General features: G+C 45.3%; 1 protein-coding gene across 3 annotated transcripts in view; it reads left to right on the forward strand.

Moving 5' to 3' along the window:
* Positions 1-25,175, forward strand: part of TAX1BP1 (Tax1 binding protein 1) — a 166,970-nt gene that overhangs the window by 82,365 nt on the left and 59,430 nt on the right. The window lies entirely within an intron of this gene.

Below are 25,175 nucleotides of genomic sequence, written 5' to 3' on the forward strand. Positions count from 1 at the left end.
TAGAACTGGATGCGTCCAGCTGCGAAATCCCGCAGCTATCGGCACATAACCGCAGGTAACCGCAGTGCATTGTGTCAGCTGCGTTTGGTATGAATCTTGAGGAGGAACTCCACGCCAAATTTCAACTAAAAAAACTGCATGGGTCCCCCCTACAGGAGCATACCAGGCCCTTGGGTCTGCTATGGGTTTTAAGGAGACACCCCCTGCGCCGAAAAAACGGCGTGGGGGTGTCCCCCCAAAATCCATACCAGACCCGTATCCGAGCAGCAGCCCGGCCGGTCAGGAAAGGGGTGGGGACGGGCGAGCGCCCCCCCTCCTTAACCGTGCCATGCCGCATGCCCTCAACATGGGGGGGTCGATGCTTTGGGGCAGGGGGGCACCCTGTGCCCCCCCCCACCCCAAAGCACCTGTCCCCATGTTGATGAGGACAGGGCCTCTTCCCGACAACCCGGCGGGGGCGGGGGAAGTGCAGGTCTTCACCGCCGTCTGGTTCTCTTCCGCCGGGGGGGGGGGGCACTTTCTTCTTTAGCTCTTTTACAGCGGCCCCCTCCCGGTCTTCTCATTCGTCATCTTTGGCGAGGGGTGCCTGAACTTCTGTCGCCTTCTGCCTTCTTCTTCTCCGATGTTGACACATCGCTTCCTCCCGCTGCAATGCCGTGTGAGGCGGCTCGCACCGATTTATATAGGCCTTTTATGACGTTGCAGTCCCATCATGCTTTTTTTTGGTGGCATTTGATCACCACTGGGTATTTTATTATATAAACAAAATTGACGAAAAATTATGAACCCCCCCAATATTTTCTACTTTCTAAAACATGACCAATAATAAAAAAAATATATATATATATAATATAATATTGTGTGTGTATATGTGTGTGTGTGTATGTGTGTGTATGTGTATATATATATCTCACTATCTATCTATCTATCTATCTATCTATCTATCTATCTATCTATCTCTATAATTAAATGTATGCAAACAGTCAACATTTGCATTGATGACCCCTCTTTTTCAAGACCTCTGCAATTCGCCCTGGCATGCCGTCGGTCAACATCTGGGCCCAGAGGCGACTCTCTAATTAGGCAAATTAGGCAGTCGCCTTAGGCCTCGCTCTCCACAGGGGCTCCGCGGCCGCCTAATTTACCTATGGAATTGGTTAGAGAGAATTCTATAAATGGTGAATTCATAGTTCATTACATTTAAAACTCTTAATATATGCAATTTATACAGTTAATTTTTATCGCTTAAAATATTGTTCCCATTATGGATGTGAATGGGGGCCTCATGTCTCAGATTTGCCTAAGGCCTCACAAAGCCTAGAGCCGCCTCTGTCTGGGCCACATCCTGACTGATGGCAGCCCATCCCTGCATAATCAATGCTTGGAGTTTGTCCTGGCCATGGACTCAAAATTTGGATGTTTGTTCCCCAAACCACTAGGTTGTCACGTTTTGCCTCATGGCAAGACGCTCCATCGTACTGGAAAAGGCATGGTTCCTCATCAAATTGTTCTTGGATGGTTGGGAGAAGTTGCTCTCAGAGGATGTTTTTGCAGAACTTTGCAGAATATCAGTCTGTTCTTGGTGTTTTTCCTGGAAAGAAGTGGCTTCTTTGCTGCCCTTGACACCAGGCCATCCTCCAAATGTCTTCTCCTCACTGTGCGTGCAGATGTACTCACACCCATTGCTGCCATTCCTGAGCAAGCTCTACACTGGTGGTGCCCCAATCCCACAGCTGAATCAACTGTAGGAGATGGTCCTGGCGCTTGCTGGACTTTCTTGGGTGCCCTGAAGCCTTCTTCACATGTGCAGTGGAAATGTTTATTATGGGAATAAGTTCATTTTCATGGCGAAGAGGGACTTTGTAATTAATTGCAATTCATCTCATCACTCTTCATAACATTCTGGAGTATATGCAAATTGCCACCCTAAAAACTGAGGCAGCAGACTTTGTGAAAATTAGTGTTTGTGTCATTCTCAAAACATTTGGCCACAGATAGATGATGATATATATATATATATATATATATATATATATATATATATATATATATATATATATATATATATATAGTGAGGGATTAGCTCGTGGGGATCACCTTTTCTGAAATCACAGTCTGTAAGCAGGCACTTTCTTTTAAGTCTGGCGGATGCCAGATTTTATTTATAAACGGTTTGCAGATTAAAATAAACAAAACAGTAAATTAAATCCTTGCCGTCCGGCGCTAAACTAAACAAACAGGATCTCCTCTCTATACAGTGTGGGGCTAGTCCCTGACCCCCACAAAACATGCAGTAAAGCAAACCTTTTCAGTCCAGCACTCAGCGCTCCCCTCACTCAGGTCCCTTCCTGAGTTTCAAGCCAGAGCCCTGTTGTGCTCTCTTCCTGGACATTTAAAGTCCAGCTGATTGTGGACTCCAGTGGACCCAAACATCCGGACCGGAACCCTAGCCAGGCCCAGAGGCTGTAAAACCCGGAATGGATTCCGGTTCAGTCTCTCATGATAGAACGTATGCGAGGTGAAATGTACCTATGATCATGTATCGCACCTCGCATAGCGTCACATATCCTCCCCCTCTGCTCAAGCCCCTGCGGCTGAGCACTTGACCCAACCATACAGTGCACACGGGAGAGGGCATCTGCATTATTTTGGAGCTTCCCTGGCCTGTGCTCCACCGTAAATTTAAAAGGCTGTAGAGCCAGGAACCACCTTGTCACACGAGCATTTTTCTCCCTGTTATCACACATCCACTTCAGGGGAGCATGGTCTGTGACCAGCTTAAATGACCTCCCCAGTAGGTAATACCTCAGGGAGTCTAAGGCCCACTTAATGGCGAGACACTCCTTTTCTACGATGGCATAATTTTTCTCGTGCTTGTTCAGCTTCCTGCTCAGGTATACCACTGGGTGCTCCTCACCATCCCTGATCTGTGACAGTACGGCCCCTAGTCCCACCTCAGAGGCGTCCGTCTGTATAACAAACTCCTGGCTAAAATCCGGGGTTACTAGTACGGGTACCATACAAAGAGCCTGTTTTAACTTCTGAAATGCCCCCTCGGCTTCGGGGTTCCATTTGACCATGACCGACCCCTTACCCTTCGTTAGATCGGTCAAGGGGGCGGCAATGGTGGCAAAATTGGGTATGAAACGCCTGTAATACCCCGTAATGCCCAGGAAGGCCCTCACTTGTTTTTTATTGACTGGTTGGGGCCATTTTTGAATTGCCTCAATCTTATTGGTCTGCGGCTTGACCATCCCCCGGCCAATAACGTACCCAAGGTATTTGGCCTCCTCCAGGCCTATGGCACATTTCTTTGGATTGGCCGTGAGACGTGCTTCCCTAAGGGAATCTACGACCGCTTGTACACGGAGCAGGTGCGATTCCCAATCTGGGCTGTGGATGACCACATCGTCCAAGTACGCCGCTGCATACGAGCGATGTGGTCTCAAAATTTTGTCCATCATTCGCTGGAATGATGCAGGGGCTCCGTGCAGACCAAACGGCATCCGCTTATACTGAAACGAGCCCTCAGGAGTGGAAAAGGCAGTCTTCTCCTTGGCCGATTCAGTAAGCGGTATCTGCCAATAACCTTTCGTTAGGTCTAGGGTCGTTATGTAGCGAGCCTGTCCCAACCTGTCCACAAGTTCGTCGACCCGGGGCATCGGGTAGGCGTCAAATTTGGACACACTGTTAAGTTTTCTAAAATCATTACAAAACCTAATACTGCCATCAGGTTTTGGGACCAGCACTATGGGACTTGACCACTCACTGTGAGACTCCTCGATCACATCCAACTCTAACATATTTTTTATTTCTTCCGCAACTGCCTCTCGCCGGGCCTCTGGAATTCTATATGGTTTTACATTTACCCGAACCCCTGGTTCCGTCACTATGTCATGTTGGATCGTGTTGGTCAGTCCGGGTAAGGGGGAGAAAAAGTCTCTATTTTTCTGCACGAATGCCCTAACGTCACTTTGCTGTGCTACGGACAGAGAATCTGTGATGGGAACGTCAGGTATCACGGGTATCCGGTCTGTTGGAGGCGGGGACGTGGCCAGTAAAGTCTCTCGGTCCTTCCAGGGCTTTAAGAGATTTACATGGTAAATTTGGTGTGGTTTCCTTTTCCCTGGTTGGTAGACTTTGTAGTTTACCTCCCACACCCTTTGGACAACCTCAAAGGGACCCTGCCACTTGGCTAAAAACTTACTTTCTACCGTGGGAACCAGTACCAACACTCTGTCCCCCGGGTTGAAAGTACGGACCTTGGCACCCCGGTTATAGACCCTCCTTTGGGCCTCCTGGGCTCGCTCCATATGTTCCCGTACTAGGGGCAGAATGGTTGCGATTCGGTCCTGCATCAAGGAGACATGCTCTATGATGCTCCTATATGGGCTGACCTCTCCTTCCCACGTTTCTTTAGCAATATCTAGCAGGCCCCTGGGATGCCTACCATACAAAAGCTCAAAGGGGGAATAGCCTGTGGAGGCCTGTGGAACCTCTCGTATGGCAAACATGAGATATGGTAGCAAAAAATCCCAGTCTCTCCCATCCTTGTCGACCACCTTTTTCAACATACTCTTCAATGTTTTATTAAACCTTTCGACCAGACCATCTGTCTGGGGGTGGTAGACAGAAGTACGGAGATGGGAGATTTTGTACAATCTACACAATTCCTTGGTAACCCTTGACATAAAAGGGGTGCCTTGATCGGTCAAGATCTCTTTTGGGATCCCCACTCGACTAAACACCTGGACTAATTCCTTGGCAATAACCTTGGCGGAGGTGTTACGCAAGGGTATGGCCTCAGGATAGCGAGTCGCATAGTCCAGGATCACCAGAATATGCTGGTGACCCCGGGCAGATTTCACGACCGGCCCCACCAGGTCCATGCCAATCCTTTCAAAGGGGACCTCAATTATTGGTAGAGGAACAAGGGGGCTGCGAAAATGGGGCGATGGTGCTGACATTTGGCACTCGGGGCACGATTCGCAGTACTCCTTGACCTCTGCATGCAAACCGGGCCAGAAGAATCTTTGGGTGATTCTCTCCCTGGTTTTTTCGACCCCGAGATGTCCCCCCATAACATGACCATGGGCCAGGTCTAGCACCACCCTGCGAAAGGGTTTGGGAACCAGTAGCTGTTCTACCTCTTCCTCTCCATGTTTTATCACTCGATATAACAAATTGTTTTTAATTGCCATGTAGGGAAAGGACACCACCCAATTAGGATCCACCGGTTCCCCATCCAACACCTTAACATTTTCCCTGGCATTTATGAGGGTGGGCTCTCGCAGCTGCTCGGTACAGAAATCCTCCCTCCTGACCTCCAAGTCGGGTACCACATTTTGGCTACTCTCCATGTCAGGGTCAGGCAAGGTTTCCTGTTCATTACCCTCAAGCTGGGTGCTAGCTTCTAAGTCCTCCGGTTCCCCAGCCATGGCAGGGAAAGGAAGAGGATCTCCGGCTTCCTCGATCCCACCAACAGCATGCCCTTCCCTTTGGCAAAACGGGTCTGGTGAGAGTTCTCGAGTTTCCCCAGTAGGGGTAACGCTATCTACTGGCCTCCCTTCACTCTCCCATAACTTCCAAAAATGAGGAAAGTCTCTCCCCACTAAGGCTTCATGGAGCAGTGAAGGTACCACCCCCACTGAATGTGTTACACAGCCCCAGGGGGTATCAACCTCAACCACCGCTGTCTGGTAGTCCCGAGTGTCCCCATGGATGCATATTACCCCAATACAACTGGGGTGTAGTTTTGCGGGGTCTACACACACACTCCTGACTAAGGTCACCACACTACCAGAGTCTAGCAGGGCTGTAAGAGGCTTGCCATCTATTGAAATAACGCACATTTGTTTTTCAAGGCGACTCTGACTTGTCGCAACACATGCGACCTGTGCAAACAGAGAAATGCGTCTTACCCTATCAACATAATCACATTGCATAGGTTCATCATTTAGAGGGCAATCTGCAGCAATATGGCCTAATGCATGGCAACGAAAACACCGTATTTGCCCTACCCCCAGTCCTTTTAACGGTCCCAAAAACCTTCCTGGCTTCTTTGGCCAGTCTCTAGGTCTAGGACCTACAGTCTCATCTGCTGTAACAACAGTCTTATCCACTCTCCCCAAACTCTTGAACCCCGGAACAGTCTTACCCGAACCGTTGGGAGATCTTGCACCCCGAGACACACCGAAGTGGGGCGTTGGTGGGTTTATCAAGTCCTCAGTAGCACTGTACCTCTCCACTAGGTCCACCATTTGGGCTGCAGTGTTGGGGTCCCCCTGTCCGACCCACTTTCTCAGGGTAGCAGGGAGCGCACGCAGGTACCGGTCCATTACCACACGCTCCACAATCTGAGGGCTGGTCAGAGTCTCTGGCTGCAACCACTTCCTGGTGAGGTGGACCAGGTCAAACATTTGTGACCGGGGTGGCTTGTTGCTGGAATAGGACCACTGATGCACGCGCTGGGCCCGAACTGCCATGGTGACACCCAAGCGTGCGAGTATTTCTGTCTTTAGAGTCTCATAGTCCTGGGCCTTATCTGGTTCTAGGTCAAAATAGGCCTTTTGGGGTTCTCCTGTTAGGAATGGGGCCAATAGTCCCGCCCACTGCTCTTTTGGCCATCCTTCGCGGTCAGCGACTCTCTCGAAAGTCGCCATGTACGCCTCAACATCATCCGCCGGTGTCATCTTTTGCAGGTGGTAGGAAGCACGTACAATCTTTGGTTCCGCTAACACCGGAGGTGCGGACCCCTTTTTCAGTTCCACCAGAGCTTCGGTGAACTGTCGGTTCATCTCCTGCTGGGCAGCGTGTTGTGCTGCAACGGCCTCTGCGACTTGGCGGTGTTGTGCTGCAACGGCCTCTGCGACTTGGCGGTGTTGTGCTGCAGCGGCCTCTGCGACTTGGCGGTTTATCTCCTGCTGGGCAGCCTGTTGTGCTGCAGCGGCCTCTCGTTGTGCTGCAGCGGCCTCTGCGACTTGGGGGTTGGTTTCCCGCTGGGCTGCATTGGCCTGTAGCAGGGCCTTTAACATTTCTTCCATTTTCAGAAAAGTGCCTGCATTCTCCACCACGTGTGAGGGATTAGCTCGTGGGGATCACCTTTTCTGAAATCACAGTCTGTAAGCAGGCACTTTCTTTTAAGTCTGGCGGATGCCAGATTTTATTTATAAACGGTTTGCAGATTAAAATAAACAAAACAGTAAATTAAATCCTTGCCGTCCGGCGCTAAACTAAACAAACAGGATCTCCTCTCTATACGGTGTGGGGCTAGTCCCTGACCCCCACAAAACATGCAGTAAAGCAAACCTTTTCAGTCCAGCACTCAGCGCTCCCCTCACTCAGGTCCCTTCCTGAGTTTCAAGCCAGAGCCCTGTTGTGCTCTCTTCCTGGACATTTAAAGTCCAGCTGATTGTGGACTCCAGTGGACCCAAACATCCGGACCGGAACCCTAGCCAGGCCCAGAGGCTGTAAAACCCGGAATGGATTCCGGTTCAGTCTCTCATGATAGAACGTATGCGAGGTGAAATGTACCTATGATCATGTATCGCACCTCGCATAGCGTCACAATATATATATATATATATCAGATTTAAATGGGGAAAAATATGGACTGGGTAATGTATTAGGAATGAAAGGATGCCACAGTGTTTGATGGAAATGAAAATCCTCAACATACAGAGGACTGAATTTAAAGACACTCCGAAAATCAAAGTGAAAAAATTATGCAGCAGCCTAGTCCATTTTGCTGAAATTTCATTGCAGCAACTCAAAATAGTACCCATTAGTTTGTATGGCCGCCACGTGCTTGTATGCATGCCTGACAACATCGAGGCATGCTCCTCAAACAATAGGTGGTGTCCTGGGGGCTATTTCTGTCCAGATTTGGACCAGGACATTACTAAGCTCAGACTGAGGTGAAACCTGGCAGCGCCAGATGGAATGAAACCTGCCTCTGTCCCAGAGGTGTTCTATTGGATTTAGGTCAGGCGAGCAAGGGGGGCCATTCAATGGTATCAATTCCTTCATCCTCCAGATACTGGCTGCAAACTCTCGCCACATGAGGCCGGACATTGTTGTGCACCAGGAGTAACCCAGGACCACTGCACCAGCGTAGGGTCTGACAATGAATGGGTCCAAGGATTTCATCCCAAAACCTAATGGCAGTCAGGGTGCCATTGTCTAGCCTATAGAGGTCTGTGTGTCCCTCCATGGATATGCATCCCCAGTCCATCACTGACCCACCACCACCAAACTGAACGATGTTACAGGCAGCTTAACTATCTCCACAGCTATTCCAGACCCTTTCACGTCTGTCACATGTGCTCATGATGAACCTGCTCTCATTTGTGAAAAGCACAGGGCGCCAGTGGCAAACCTGGCATTTGGGCCCTTTGGCCACCCTCATGAAGTCTGTTTCTTATTGTTTGTTTGGTCAGAGATATTCACACCAGTGGCCTGCTGGGAGGTCATTTTGTAGGGCTCTGGCATTGCTCATCCTTTTTCTTCTTGCACAAAGGAGCAGATACTGGTCCTGCTGATGGGTTAAGGACCTTCTACGGCTCTGTCCAGCTCTGAGTGCCTGTCTCATGGAATGTCCTCCATGATCTTGAGTCCTGGGAGACACAGCAGATCTTCTGGCAAAAGCACATATTGATGTGCCATCCTGGAGAAGTTGGACTACCTGTCCAACTCCATAGGGTCCAGGTATCGCCTCATGCTACCAGTAGTGACACCTCACTAATGAATAAAGTCAGCAAGAAGGATGATCCTAGAGAGCTTCACCTTCACAGAGAAAAACGTTCCACACTTCCACTGATGTTAGTTACGCTCTTCTAACATCTACGGGGCTATTGGCACCATATAACATCGTTAGATTAGCCTTCTGAAACAATTGGCCTCTATACAATATTGCTATACTAGCCTCTAGAAACTATGGCCACGTATCACGCAAGAGAGGCGAATATCAGTATGCAATACCTGCTTTATGAAGTGTGCTAAATAACCAAGGAAATGACCGTGCTACTGTGTAAAGCAGGGGCGCCCAACCAGTGGCCCGGGGGCCAGATGTGGCCCGCGGAGCCCTCTGATGTGGCCCGCGACTTCCTGCCCTGGGATGGCGGGTAGGCAAGTCCAGATTGCAGGTTGCTGACCCGCCATCCCAGAGCATCAGTGTTGTGAATGAAGCCAACAGTAGAGGAAGCAAGCGACTGCAGAGCCACATAAGCCAATGCTTCCCATATAGCGCCAGCTCCTGTCATAAGTGGAGTGATACCAAATGCACTCTGCCTGGGACAGCAACAGCTAGCGATATCTGAATGGAAAACTGTTGTCAATGGTAAGTTTATTACTAAAATCACAATGTATATATGGGCATATCTGTTCTGCAGTGGTTACTGGGCCGCTTTCAAACTGATCCACAGGTGAAGTGCAGTGCACCCACGGGTTACCTACACTGAGCCAAAGACTTCTGGTTTTACCTGCAGGTTGGGGCACTTTCAGAAAGTGCACACCTGCAAGATATAATATAATTCTATGGCAAAGTGCAACTAACCCGCAGGAAAACCACAGGTGCACTGCGCTGCATCTACAGCGTGGGTAGACCGCAGGCCATAAGTGTAAAAGCAGCCATAGGCCCATTTCACATGATCAGTCTGACACAATCGAACCCTCCATTCACCTCTATGGAGTGGCAGATGTAAACAGACTTGTGTCAGTTTATACCCGACTACCTCCAATCCGATCTGCTAAAATAAGAGAAGTGGATCCGTCCCCTTTCAACTGATCGAATCAGAGGGCTCATAGAGTAGAGTGGGCTGTGTCTGTGTCCACTCTGCATATATGCAGAGTGGACATGTACCTGTCATCTGCTCATTGTGGCCCACGACTCGTTGCCAAGTCGCTTAAGTGGCTCTCGCTCTTCAAAAGGTTGGGCACCCCTGGTGTAAAGCGACGGACTCCCAACAAAACGGTCGCTAGCACACTCCTGCTTTGTGTACATATAAAAACATAGACGGCGCGACCAATCGGGTTCCCCAGATGAAGACACGTGACTGTGTCGTAACGCGTAGGGATTGGCCGTGAGCAGACGTACACCTGGAATGATGTGAGAAGGCGCAGAGGACGCCGCTGTTCATTTTTTATACTGCACTCATTTTTATTTACCTATGTAAGAGCATTAACACCCGAATAAACGTTCCCCTTTACTTGAATACTACACTATTGGAGGCCGTCTTTCTTCTCTCCTTCTCTTGTCCCTGTTGATGGAGCTCTAACAGGGACTGATCAAGGAGACTGGATAAGGCTGTGGTAATCTATATGAGCCTGGATATGTGTTGAGAGGCACCAGTGGAAGTGTGGATGGTGTGGAACGTTTTTCTCTGTGAAGGTGAAGCTCTCTAGGATCATCCTTGTTGCTGATTTTATTCATTAGTGAGGTGAGAGTTCTGTGAGACCAGACACACATGTGATTAAGTCACTCATCCATCTCTAAGGCTGCATTCACACTATAACGCGGCATATTTTGCCGTGACAAATTGCAGCGTATTGTACCGCGATTTGCCGCGACAAAACGAGTAGTTTTTAACCTTTTTTTTTTTTTTTTTTTACAAAACATTGTTAACATTGTTGTCTATGCCGAACGCCGAAAGCCGCCTGAAAAAAAGGGTCCGGGCATTGTTTTGAGCTTCAGGCGTACAGCGTTTCGGAGTTCGGCGTGGAGATGTGAACCATCTCCATAGACATCAATGTTAAATCACCCCTCCAGCAGCACGAGCGTCGGGCGTAAATACGCCAAGGTGTGAATGCAGCCTTAGATCTGTGGATATTGAGTTCTTGTCCTCTTAGGCAGTATTTACTGCTTTATCACATATGGACTTTATTTATTTATCCCACTTTTGATCACCATTCACTATCTGTCACATTATTAGTGTGTTTTACAGATTATGCGCGAGAATTCACTTTAATTAATTCATTTGTTGTTGTGTGTATTGTAAACACTATTAGTTTTTGCTGCATTTTCACCACTGTTTGTTTTGGAAGACTTTATTTGTTTATTTATCCACTGTTTAGTAGCGCGAAAGACATTATTCACTATTCACTGTTTATTTACATTGCTGAGCCTGCAACTGCTGCTCGGTCACAGTGATTCTACTGTCTAATTTAAGCATCACTTTTCCCCAGTTGGTTTTGAAGGCTGTCTAACATTTTTGCTTACTTTAAAACAAATAAATGAACACCAAAAACATAATATATCGAATATGTGATGAACTGTTTTTTTTTGGTAAGGCAGGTATTGCTTGCTACCCAATTATGTCTCATCTCTATGTAGAAAACATTTTTTTTTTTTTTTTTTTAGGAATAAGGTCTTGTTCAATGGCGCCCTCTTAAGATTACGTTTTGTATTGGCACACAACAGTAGTAATCAACATGCATTGTTTCATATTAGGACCTTACACATGTGTCATATGTACCAGTTAAATTTGTTTATTTAGCAAGTATGTAGGAGCTTATATGACAGGAAGATGGCTATGCCCTGATTTCCATGCTTGGAATTTAACAAGGTAGTGTAAGTACCTGTTGCATAAGGCTATGCGACATTAACCTCATTTCCATTTTATGCCTGTTGATGGTGTATTCTGGATCTACATTATTTCAAGTGCCGACTCTCAGGGTGTGCTGTTCCCCTTTGAAGGCCGGCCTCACATTCAATGAGATGATGACAAGCAATATAGTATAAGGTGCATGAGATGTGTGTTTACAGAGTACAGGTTAATTCTATTAACCTCCTGCCACTTTGGCTTTTATGTTGTAAAAAGATTAGAAAGCTTCAGGATTTTGGTACCAGGCTTGGAACGCAACCATTTCCAGATGTGTTCCCCTGAGGGAAAGCCAGCCAGCCGAAATACTTTTCATGCAGTGACCTACAATGTGTTCTAACTGGATTGTTAAACATACAGTGACAAAGCAAATGAAAATATTTATGATAAAACAAATACTAAGCTGATTTTAAACACATAGTTGCCAGTTCCCCTTGATTTCTAGGGGGTCATTGCCAAGATTAGAGCTTTTGCCCCTGGAAATATGCCTGCATTCAAACACAGAACTTGTTCCTAATAACACTTGTGTTCTTTCTACTGCTTTAATGAATGTTTATGCTTATTTTGCTGTCTTTTCAACTGCCTGCTGAGGCTCTATTGTGAGTAACAGACATCAAAGCAGGTTTTTCTTCTTTAGTCCCCTTTCACACTTATACAACTTGCCCCACGATTTTGGACTGCAAAATCGCACAAGTCATTCTCAATGACTTCCATTCCTATTGGCACGACTTTAAAGCGGGGGTTCACCCGAACATACAACTTTTTACCCTTAGATTCCTGCTCATTTTGTCTAGGGGAATCGGCTATTTTTTTTTAAATAGAAGCTGTACTTACCTTTTTAGAGAGCGATCTTCTCCGCCACTTCCGGGTATGGGCTGCGGGACTGGGCGTTCCTATTTTGATTGACAGGCTTCCGACGGTCGCATCCATCGCGTCACGATTTTCCGAAAGTAGCCGAACGTCGGTGCTCAGGCGCAGTATAGCGCCGCACCGACGTTCGGCTTCTTTCGGATACTTGTGACGCGATGGATGCGACTGTCGGAAGCCTGTCGGAAGACTGTCAATCAAAATGGGAACGCCCAGTCCCGAAGACCCATACCCGGAAGCGGCGGAGAAGATCGCTCTCTAAAACGGTAAGTACAGCTTCGATTTTAAAAATACTAGCCGATTCCCCTAGACAAAATGTGCATTAATCGAAGGTTAAAAGTTATTTTTAGGGTGAACTCCCTCTTTAAGTCGTGCCGACTTCAAAGTAGTCCCTGCACTACTTTGGTCCAAATTCCATGCGAGTTGATGCCCATAGACCTCAACGTTAAACCCTCAAGTAGCATGCAAATCGTACCTGAATAATATAGACACAATTTCAGTACAACTTTGTAAGCACAAGCAGCTTTTTGACCCTTGTCCCACCCAATCCTTTCAACATAGACGCCCCTCCCATGCACATTTTTCTAGCACACATTCACTTCCTGGTTATTCTTTCAGGAACAATGTGCTCCAAACAGCCCAAAAAAAAAGATGTCCTTGTCCTCCGCTTCTCCTTCACTTCTTCCTCATGCACTGCTACTGCTGCAGCAGCAATGACTACTGCTGTGGCAATATATTGAGTAGCAAACATATTATGTCACAACACGCCACGCCACAACAACCAAGAAGCAAACAGGAACTGGAAACAACTATGGCAGGAAAAGGAATTACCTCACACCATGTATGTTTTCATTGGTTAATGCCAAAGTTGTGGCAAAGTAGTACTGATCCAATATCGCGGCAAAGTCGCATGACTTTGAAGTCCTACAAGTGTGAAAGGGACCTTAGTGTTCTACTAAATCCTAATAACTGAACTAGTCACAGTGTGCATTAGAAGCTGTAGCAAGTTAGATAGATCCCACCTTATTTCCTCACTGGATGACACCCAGCATCATCTAGCTCAGTGGTCTCCAAACTGTAGCCTTGGGGCCAGATGCAGTCATTTGCTTGTATTCATCTGGACCTTGAGACATTATTCTTGCCACTGACACCAACAATGGGGTGTAATTCCATCCACTGAGAACAAAAACGGGTCACTATTCTTTCCACTGACACCAACGATGGGGCATAATTCCTTCTGCTGAGAACACAAATTGGTCACTATTCCTCCCATTGACACCAACTTTTTCTCCCACTAATACCAAACATCAGGCATTGTTTACTCCCATTGGGCACAGCGCCCCCCCCCCCCCCATCCCCCAAAAGCCTGAAGGACCGTGCATTGGCCCTTTCTTTAGAAATTTTGGAGACCCCTGAAGTTGCTCAATCCTTCCCAGCCTTACTGTCTATGGCCCACTACTTTCTCTCATTGGATTTTGGTCATGAAGGCTCAGCATCACATGCGAGTGTGACCTAGGGTTGTCTGCAGGCAAATGCAGCCTTCCTAAAAATGCTCACTCCCCCAGACTGATGTCCACTCATCTAGGCATTGTGATATTTGCATCACTCTTCGCAAGTGCCAAACCACTGCTTGCATCATGGTTAAGAGCTGTTAAGAGGCATTTTAACCACCTCAGCCCCGGAAGGATTTACCCCCTTCCTGACCAGGCCCTTTTCTGTGATTTGGCACTGTGTCGCTTTAACTGACAAATTGTGTGGGCATGTGACGTTGTACCCAAACAATTTTTGCCACAAATGGAGCTTTATTTTGGTGGCATTTGATCACCTCTGCGGTTTTTATTTTTTGCGCTATAAACAAAAAAAAAATGACAATTTTGAAAAAAAAAGCAATATTTTTAACTTTTTGCTATAATATCCCCCCAAAAAATATAAAAAACTAATTTCTAGCTCCGTTTTAGGCCAATATGTATTCTTCTACATATTTTTGGTAAAAAAAAATCGCAATAAACGTATATTGATTGGTTTGCACAAAAGTTTTAGAGTCTACAAAATAGGGGATAGATTATGGAATTTTTATTATTATTATTTTTTCATTAGTAATGGCAGCGATCTGAGATTTTTTTATAATGACTGACACTGCCGTGGACACATCGGACACTTTTGACACATTTTTGGAACCATTTACATTTATAGAGCGATCGGTGGTATAAAAATGCATTGATTACTGTATAAATATCACTGGCAGGGAAGGAGTTAACACTAGGGGGCGATCAATGGGTTAACTGTGTGTTCCCTCTCTGTTTTAACTATAGGGGGATGGGACTAACTAGGAGAGATGACAGATCGCTGTTTCTACTTGGTAGAAACACACAATCTGTCTTCTCTCCTCTGACAGCACAGGGATTTGTGTGTGTGTTTACACACACACAAATCCCCGTGCTGGCTCTCGTGCACGAGATTGAGCATGGCCACATGCATCAGGTCCCCTGCTGTGCAGCGTGAGCCCTCTGGCGGCTCTTAAAGGGGCAATGTACGCCTATGTGATTTTCCACAGCCGTGCCACTTTGCCGAAATATAAAGAGATTAAACTTCAGGTTTCATTCACACTAAATATAACCAATAAGTTAACTTAAAAATGAAATTACACTGTAAGTGTAAATTATTTTAGGTATTTTTTTTACTTTGAATAATGTGTTATTGTTTAGCTTTAAGTACTTTAGGAGCCAAGTTGAAGGAATTGTTTTCAAGCATTAACTGAAAATCACGCAGCCAACAGGAATTAACACATCAGTATTGTAACCCTGACTGCCTTGCCTGGTTGTTGTACAAAGCCAAATAATAAAAATATGAATGCAGAGCTGGAACTAGTCACGGCTGACACATACAGTATTTCTAAATTAAACAGAAACATATAAAATGAAAATTCTGGTTTGTGAAATGAGTGTGGTTCAATGGCAGATCATAAATTAAAGTGGAGGTGACCTGAAAAACACTTATAAAAGATAAATTGAACAATAACTAGTATGTGTGATAGTCAAGCAAAGCGAGGTATTTCTCTTGTTAAAGAAAGGACAAACATTGCTGGTAAAATAATATATGGGATAATGTAAACCATACTATAAAACATAAGTATGTTTGAGGTCACTATGGATTTCAGCAAAGTACTCCGAAGTACTTGTGGTAGGCCATGGTCCCTCTATGTGACTTCTGAGAACTCTGATATTGTTCTGCAAGAAGTGCGTTATTCTAAAATATTTGACATCAATTCCTATTGGGTAGAAAGAGGCCCAATAAAAGGAGATTGGCAGAAAAACTGTCTTATGTGCACTGATGCATTTATTAAATGAACGCCTGATAGCGAGCCTTGAGAAAAGTTCCATACTGGATTATGGCCATTTAAATTATTAGATGCATGGCTAAAGGTGGTGACAAAAATGTCAAATCTTTTTATAATACAGTCACAAGAAGTGAAGAAATTACTTGGAAAAGCTTTATCGATAAGCAAACTTGTCATTAGGGATATTAGACATGACATGCCCCAATTCTGCCCCATAAGAATAAAATAGATGACTGTTCTATGTTACAGTAACACACACAAATTACAGTATGTATATACCTGCATGGACATACACATTTTAATTTGCCATCGCTGACTTGTCTTTAACCATCTCAATACCAGGCACTTTCACCCCCTTCCTGCTTAAGCCATTTTAAAGCTTTCAGCGCAGTCACATTTTGAATGACAATTGTGCGGTCATGCAGCACTGTACCCCCACAAATAGAGCTTTCTTTTGGTGGTATTTGATCACCTCTGCGGTTTTTATTTTTTGTGCTGTAAACAAAAGAAGAGTGACAAGTTTGAAAAACACAATATTTTTTACCTTTTTGCTATAATTATCCCAATTTTTTTTCCTCGGTTTAGGCCGATACGTATTCTTCTACATATTTTTGGTAAAAAAAAATCGCAATAAACGTATATTGATTGGTTTGCGCAAAAGTTATAGCGTCTACAAAATAGGGGATAGATTTATAGCATTTTTTTTTTTTTACTAGTAATGGTGGCGCGATCTGTGATTTTTATCGTGACTGCAATATTGCGGCGGACACTTTTGACAAATTTTTGGGACCATTCACATTTATACAGCGATCTGTGCTATAAAATGCCATTGGTTACTGTATAAATGTGACTGGCAGGGAATGGGGTTAACACTAGGGGGCGATCAAGGGGTTAAATATGTTCCCTAGGGAGTGATTCTAACTGTAGGGGGAGGGGACTCGCATGGAGAGGAGACCGATTGGTGTTCCTCTGTACAAGGAACACACTATTCCTCACTTCTGACAGGACGTGGATGTGTGTGTTCACACACACGCATCCACAGTCCTGCTCTGTTACTGGGCAATTGCAGGTGCACGGCGGACATTGTGACCTGCGGGCACGTGCATCAGGTCCTGAGTGACGCAGCGGGCGGGTGCGCCCCCTAGTGGGCTGGGAAGGCAAGGACGTCATATGACGCCCGCCCAAAACAAGAGCCGCACCGCCCAGCCACCATTTGGCAGCAAGTGGCCGGCAAGTGGCTTAACATGCCAGTTCAAAGCAGTATTAACCGCTTAAGGACCGCCTCCTGCACATATATTTCGGCAGAATGGCACGGCTGGGCACAAGCACGTACATGTACGTCCTCTTTAAATGCCCAGCCGTGGGTGACCGCGGGACACGTGGACCTGATCGCCGCTGGAGTCCCGCGATCGGTCCCTGGAGCTGAAGAACAAGGAGAGCTGTGTGTAAACACAGCTTCCCTGTTCTTCACTGTGGCGCTGTCATTGATCGTGTGTTCCCTGATATAAGGAAGCGCGATCAATGACGTCACACGTCCAGCCCTGCCCCCCTACAGTTAGAAACACATATGAGGTCACACTTAACCCCTTCAGCGCCCCCTAGTGGTTAACTCCCAAACTGCAATTGTCATTTTCACAGTAAACAATGCATTTGTATAGCATTTTTTGCTGTGAAAATAACAATTGTCCCAAAAATGTGTCAAAATTGTCCGATGTGTCTGCCATAATATCGCGGTCACGAAAAAAATCGCTGATCGCCGCCATTAGTAGTAAAAAAAAATGATTAATAAAAATGCAATAAAACTATCCCCTATTTTGGAAACACTATGAGCTAGATTCACGTAGCTCGGCGTATAGTTTGGCCGGCGTAGCGCATCTCATATGCGCTACGCCGACGTAAAATAGGGCGCCCAGACCATTATTCACAAAGATCTGGCGCCGTACGTTGCGCCGGCGTAGGGTAAATAGTCAGGCGTAAGCCCGCCTAATTCAAATGTGGAAGGTAGTGGGCGTGTTGTATACAAAGTAGCCGTGACCCCATGTATTTTTTCACTAACGATTCGCGCATGCTCAGAGTCACGTCGCATATACTCCCTAAGATACGTCGGCTCAATGCTTTCGACGTGAAGGTAACCCACGCACATCCCCATTCACGTGCCACTTACGTAAGCGACGTAAAATTCGACGGCTGTTCCGACGTCCATACTTTAACATTGGCTGCGCCTCATATAGCAGGGGTAACGTTACGCCGGACGTAAGCCTTACGTAAACTGCGTAGTGGGCCCAATTCTACGTGTAAATCTACGGAAGCGCCCCTAGCGGCCAGCGTAAATATGCACCCTAGATACGACGGCGTACTAACACTTACGTCGGTTGGAGGAAGCTAGAATTCAGGCGTATCTAGCTACCAGAATGGCACGCATAGATACGACGGCGCAACTTTCTACTTACGCTGCGTATCTATAGATACGCTGACGTAAGAGCTACGTGAATCTAGCTCTATAAATTTTGCGCAAACCAATCGATAAACGCTTATTGCGATTTTTTTTTTTTTTTTTTTACCAAGAAAGAAGAATACGTATCGGCCTAAACTGAGGAAAAAAAAGTTTTTTTATATAGTTTTGGGGGATATTTATTATAGCAAAAAGGAAAAAATATTACATCTTTTACAAAATTGTCGCTTTTTTTTTTGTTTATAGCGCAAAAAACAACCGCAGAGGTGATCAAATACCACCAAAAGAAAGCTCTATTTGTGGGAAAAAAAGGACGCCAATTTTGTTTAGGAGCCACGTCGCACGACCGTGCAATTGTCAGTTAAGTCGACGCAGTGCCGAATCGCAAAAACTGGCCAGGTCCTTTACCTGCATTTTGGTCCGGGTCTTAAGTGGTTAAACCTGAACAGTGAAGGGGTTAACACTAGGGGGTGAGGAAGGGGTTAAATGTATTCCCTCATTGTGTTCTTACTGTGTGGGGGGAATGGACTGACTGGGGGAGGTGACCGATGCTGTGTCCCTATGTAAAGGGACACAGATCGGTCTCCTCTCTCCCTGACAGCACGTGGAGCTCTGTGTTTACACACAGAGCTCCACGTCCTGCTGTGTAACCGACGACCGCTGCGTGCCCCCAGTGGCGCGCGCAGGGAACAACAACAGGACGTCCAGGGACGTCCACCCGGCACTTGAGAGCCGCGCTGTGGACGTCTTTCGACCATAGCGCGGATCTCAAGTGGTTAATAACACTTTTTAAAGTGGCTGTAAACCTCTGCAATAAAAAAAACAACTTCCTCTATAGGACAATTGCATAATGTGCTAATATTCATTGCATACTAGCACATTCTGAAATACCTTGGAACAAAGCCCTCCAGTGGCGTGCTGTCACCGCTGACAGGGCTTTGTTCTTCATCCAGTCTTCCTTCCAGGTCCGCATACTCTGGCTGTGTGATTAGCTGGAGCTGTGATAACGTCATTCCCGTGCATATGCACGGGAGCCCTCTGTTCTGGCACGATTTTCTGAAGGTCCGACATGGTATGCCAGGCCCTCAGAGCGCATGCGCCAGTGACGTCACCGGCTCTATCCAGTGTGACTATCTCCTAAATGGTGCAGGTTTAGGAGATCTTAATTTTATCTACAGGTAAGTTTATTATAGGCTTACCTGTAGGTAAAACTCCCAACGTGGACTTTACTACTGCTGTAATGAGAAATGATTACATTGCCCAGAGAACTTGTAGAAATTGTGATCATGCTGTGTGACAGTGAGGCTCGGTTCACACTGCTGCACTGCGAATTTGTTCAGTTTTTTGTCCTGTGTGAGGTGCGAATTTACCGCCATCTTACTGCAAATTTACTGCGATTTTACCACGAATTTCAGGAGTTTTCTATTGAAAGCCCATGGCGTGGGTAACGCACTCCAAAAACTTTAACCAGTGCCAAAAATTTGTGCACATCATAAAGAGGTGACACAAAAACATGCAACGGGTGTACACAAGCCCTCTGAAATCAGAGGGCCTTGCCCTGAATCCCCCGGGGCGTTAGGCTCCTGACAGGGAAAAAGGGTACTTACACTTGGTACATCTGGCCGAAACCAGACGTACCCCATTCTCTGGAGGGTATGCCAAAACACTCACCCAAGTACTAGGTGGGGCTCCCCTATAGGGAGACCCCATGAGAGAGGACGAACTAAGCCAGAAGGCTATGTCCACCCCCTCCCAAGAATTTCAGGGCAGGCCCGAGGACCTACACCCAACCAGTCACACAGTGCAAAAACCGTGTACAAACATAAAAATACAAAAAAGTGACAAACAAAGGAATGAATAAAATAAAGTGGGGGAGGAAGATAGTGGAGAGGAGAGTGAAAGGTGGCCATTGTGCAATACAATGGCCAGGCCAGCCCAGGAGGCAGGTGCTAGAAAGAAGCGTGATCTGGTGCAGTGACCGTGGTACCGTCAAGTCACAGTGACTTTCTGGTACCCCTGGACTGGCACTCCCGGGGCACATGCACCATTAGGCTTTCAAGCTCCTATCATGAGTTGGACATTCTGCAATTGATGTTCTAGAATCTAGCCAATGGAATCATAATGTAAAAAAAAAAGGTGTTGACTTCCTGTGTATTTCCTGTTTTTTTGTGGAGAGTAGTGTGGCGGAATTCGCACATATGTGAACCATCAATGCGATTCCAGAACGATTTGCATTGATGTCTATGGAGACTAAATTCTCAACACAACGCTGTAAACTTGCACAAGACCATTTTTTTGGATCTTGTGAACGACTGTCATTGAAAACAATGACTTTATGGATGACATGCACATTTTTAGAATGTTTTTGACGCATCACATTCGTTATGAACTCGCATCAGTGTGAACGGAGCCCAAGTGGGTTTCTCCCCTTTTAAAGAAAACTCCTAAATATATATTGATGTGTGTGCAATCTGATGATGGCAGCACCATGACTAAAGCAGAAAGTGTACATCTGTTAATATAAATTGGTTTTACTTGTATGCTAGGCCTGTCTTTACAGATGCTTAATAAGCTGTTTTTTGTAGGTGATCTGTTCTTATTAGGAAACATTTGATTTATACCATATCTCATTTCACTTGGAGCCTTTCAGTCTGTTAATGTAAGGTCTCTGTGTCTGCATGTGCTTCAGATGTCAGATTATGCAGTCTAAAATTGGGTTCCTTATCTCTTCTTCAAAGAGAACAATTCTGTAAAATTCAAGAAATATTGTATATTTAGTAAGCGGTTCCACAGTTATCTGATCAGGATTAACATTTGAATGTCTCTGCAGATTCAACAAGCAAGCTTTCAAGGTGTGCTCTTTGCAGCAGTTGTTAAAGGGGAGTTCCACCCACAATTTCACTTTTTAAATATAAATACCCCTGTAATACACAAGCTTAATGTATTCTAGTAAAGTTAGTCTGTAAACTAAGGTCCGTTTTGTTAGGTTGTTACAGCATTTAGATTAGTTTATTATCTAGAAATAGACCGTGGCCATCTTAAGTGTGGGCATTATGAAGCCAGACTGTATGACTTCCTGGATTTCAGCTTTACATATCTCGCACATGCTCAGTGCACAAGCAATGTAATAGGTTTCAGTCAGGTTTGCAAGGACTACTGGGAAACATGATGCCTATCCCAGAAACCCTTGCAAATAGCCTAGGCAAATAAGGAGGAGGAAGTAATGAAGGACTACAAAATAAAGGTATTTACAAGCAACAAATTAAATAAAAATTGTCCATTCTGAACACTATGAGATTAGAGCATGCAGCACAGACAAACATAAAAAAATGGGTGGAACTCCACTTTAACAAATGTATACAGTTTGTTTCATTTTCCTTTAGCTACACTTTAAGCTCAGGTTCAGACTAGTGCAATGAAAGAACCAGCGCGATTACAGTGCCGATTGCCGCTTCACTTCTCTCCTGCAGACCGTTTACACTGCCCTCTGCGAACCGCTGCGGGTGTCAATACATTGTTAATGACACCCATAGAATGGTTCACACATCGCAGTGTGAACTGTGTATTCATACAGGAATCGGATCGCATAGGTGAGAACACCCATGCCATCCGATTTCAGTGCAGGGAAAAACAAGTTCCTGCACCTTTTTCTGTGCGATTCCAGTGTGAGTTCAGCCATACAGCTGTATGGCTGAAATCACATTGCTCAGAAATTGCATGAGAACTTGTGGTGCGGGTGCGAATCGCATGCTATGTCTGAGATCACACTAGTTTGAAGGGAGTTTTCCTATTTCAGTTAAACATAGAAAGTCTTAGCAGTGTTTGTCCCACCCCTTAACCATAATGATCATGTCACTGGAACCCACCTTGGTAATACTGAACTTGTTCTCCGCTGAAAAAGTCCACATTGGACTTCTGGAAGGAGGTCTATTCAAAAAGGCTGTCTTTGCTGACCTTGTGAAAACGCTGGTTGGCTGTCATGCTTTGTGTTTCTGGGTCCATACTTACAAAGTCATTAGTCTAGAACAGGTATGCAACACGTGAAGTAAGATTTCTGAATGTGTTCTTGTTCTGGGTCACTGGCAGCATGAAAACTAGAATATTCAGGGGAAAAGAAGGTAGCTGACTATGTATTTCAGACGAATAGGTCAGCTAAAGAATCCTAAAGCCATACACTGATAGATTTTTTTTATTATTAGGCTAAATGGGATAACAATCTAACAGATTCCGCTATCCATGCTATGCAGCGTTTATGAATGAATCGGCAGTAGCAGTGCAAGCTGTCAGAATACTCCCAACTGCGGCTTTATCTTATGGATGCAGCTACAGTTCAGCCAATGATTTTCCACCTGCTTCCTGTAATTTTTCTGTTGAAGGATGTTGGGCAGAGTATACTGACATGGCTACCCACTTTGAAATCAGCGCGATTTTAAAGTCGCACTGGTGTGAACGGGGGCTTAGTGTTTTAGAAGTAGAGGATAGCAATGGCAGCCTGCGAGTTGCGGTGTAAGACTCGCAAAGCCAACCTGTGTGTTTCTAGTCCAATAGCCTATGTATTTCAGAGATAGAGTGTCATCATTGTTGGTCTACATCAGAGGTGTCCAAACTTTTTTTCAAAGAGGGCCAGATTTGATAAAGTGAATATGCGTGAGGGCCGACTATTTTGCCTGACATTCTTTGAACCATTAAAATTCGATTTAAGTGTGTTCACCCGAGCACTAATACACTGCCCAAGAAGAATGCTCTTGCATTTTTGACTATGTGTGGTGAAGAGATGATCTTGAGCGTGTTATTTGGATATACCATATTTTTGGGCGTAGATTTAATTTTAAATAAAGAACTGTGAAGCAAATTAAGGGTCAGTGCCCATCAATGCAGCCTAATCAGTGTCCATATGCAGCCTCACCATTGCCATTAATGCAGCCTCACCATTGCCATGAATGCAGGCAGCCTCACCATTGTTCTGAAGGTCCGACATGGTATGCCAGGCCCTCAGAGCACTTTTTCTTTCACAGGCTTTTTTTGCTAAAACACTGCAGTGACTGTGTACAGCAGGAGTTTTCAAACTACAGGGAGTGCAGAATTATTAGGCAAGTTGTATTTTTGAGGATTAATTTTATTATTGAACAACAACCATGTTCTCAATGAACCCAAAAAACTCATTAATATCAAAGCTGAATATTTTTGGAAGTAGTTTTTAGTTTGTTTTTAGTTTTAGCTATTTTAGGGGGATATCTGTGTGTGCAGGTGACTATCACTGTGCATAATTATTAGGCAACTTAACAAAAAAAAAATATATACCCATTTCAATTATTTATTTTTACCAGTGAAACCAATATAACATCTCAACATTCACAAATATACATTTCTGACATTCAAAAACAAAACAAAAACAAATCAGTGACCAATATAGCCACCTTTCTTTGCAAGGACACTCAAAAGCCTGACATCCATGGATTCTGTCAGTGTTTTGATCTGTTCACCATCAACATTGCGTGCAGCAGCAACCGCAGCCTCCCAGACACTGTTCAGAGAGGTGTACTGTTTTCCCTCCTTGTAAATCTCACATTTGATGATGGACCACAGGTTCTCAATGGGGTTCAGATCAGGTGAACAAGGAGGCCATGTCATTAGTTTTTCTTCTTTTATACCCTTTCTTGCCAGCCACGCTGTGGAGTACTTGGACGCGTGTGATGGGGCATTGTCCTGCATGAAAATCATGTTTTTCTGGAAGGATGCAGACTTCTTCCTGTACCACTGCTTGAAGAAGGTGTCTTCCAGAAACTGGCAGTAGGACTGGGAGTTGAGCTTGACTCCATCCTCAACCCGAAAAGGCCCCACAAGCTCATCTTTGATGATACCAGCCCAAACCAGTACTCCACCACCACCTTGCTGGCGTCTGAGTCGGACTGGAGCTCTCTGCCCTTTACCAATCCAGCCACAGGCCCATCCATCTGGCCCATCAAGACTCACTCTCATTTCATCAGTCCATAAAACCTTAGAAAAATCAGTCTTGAGATATTTCTTGGCCCAGTCTTGACGTTTCAGCTTGTGTGTCTTGTTCAGTGGTGGTCGTCTTTCAGCCTTTCTTACCTTGGCCATGTCTCTGAGTATTGCACACCTTGTGCTTTTGGGCACTCCAGTGATGTTGCAGCTCTGAAATATGGCCAAACTGGTGGCAAGTGGCATCTTGGCAGCTGCACGCTTGACTTTTCTCAGTTCATGGGCAGTTATTTTGCGCCTTGGTTTTTCCACACGCTTCTTGCGACCCTGTTGACTATTTTGAATGAAACGCTTGATTGTTCGATGATCACGCTTCAGAAGCTTTGCAATTTTAAGAGTGCTGCATCCCTCTGCAAGATATCTCACTATTTTTGACTTTTCTGAGCCTGTCAAGTCCTTCTTTTGACCCATTTTGCCAAAGGAAAGGAAGTTGCCTAATAATTATGCACACCTGATATAGGGTGTTGATGTTATTAGACCACACACCTTCTCATTACAGAGATGCACATCACCTAATATGCTTAATTGGTAGTAGGCTTTCGAGCCTATACAGCTTGGAGTAAGACAACATGCATAAAGAGGATGATGTGGTCAAAATACTAATTTGCCTAATAATTCTGCACTCCCTGTATTGCCCTCCAGTTGTTCAGGAACTACAATTCCCATCATGCCCAGTCATGTCTGTGAATGTCAGATTTTACAATGCCTCATGGGAAGTGTAGTTCCACCACACCTGGAGGGCAGTAGTTTGAAGATCCCTGGTGTACAGGAACCCATTGCATCCAGATTCTAGTGTCGGTAATCAAAGTATTTGAACCTCCATCAAGAAATCAATGCAATATGAATTCTGTTTGCCTTGATTTCTTGCTGGAGGTTACTGCGCATTTCTTCTCAAATAAGTTTATATGTTTTTTTTGAT

Source organism: Rana temporaria, chromosome 5 (assembly GCF_905171775.1).
Source record: "Rana temporaria chromosome 5, aRanTem1.1, whole genome shotgun sequence".
Classification (NCBI taxonomy): domain Eukaryota; kingdom Metazoa; phylum Chordata; class Amphibia; order Anura; family Ranidae; genus Rana; species Rana temporaria.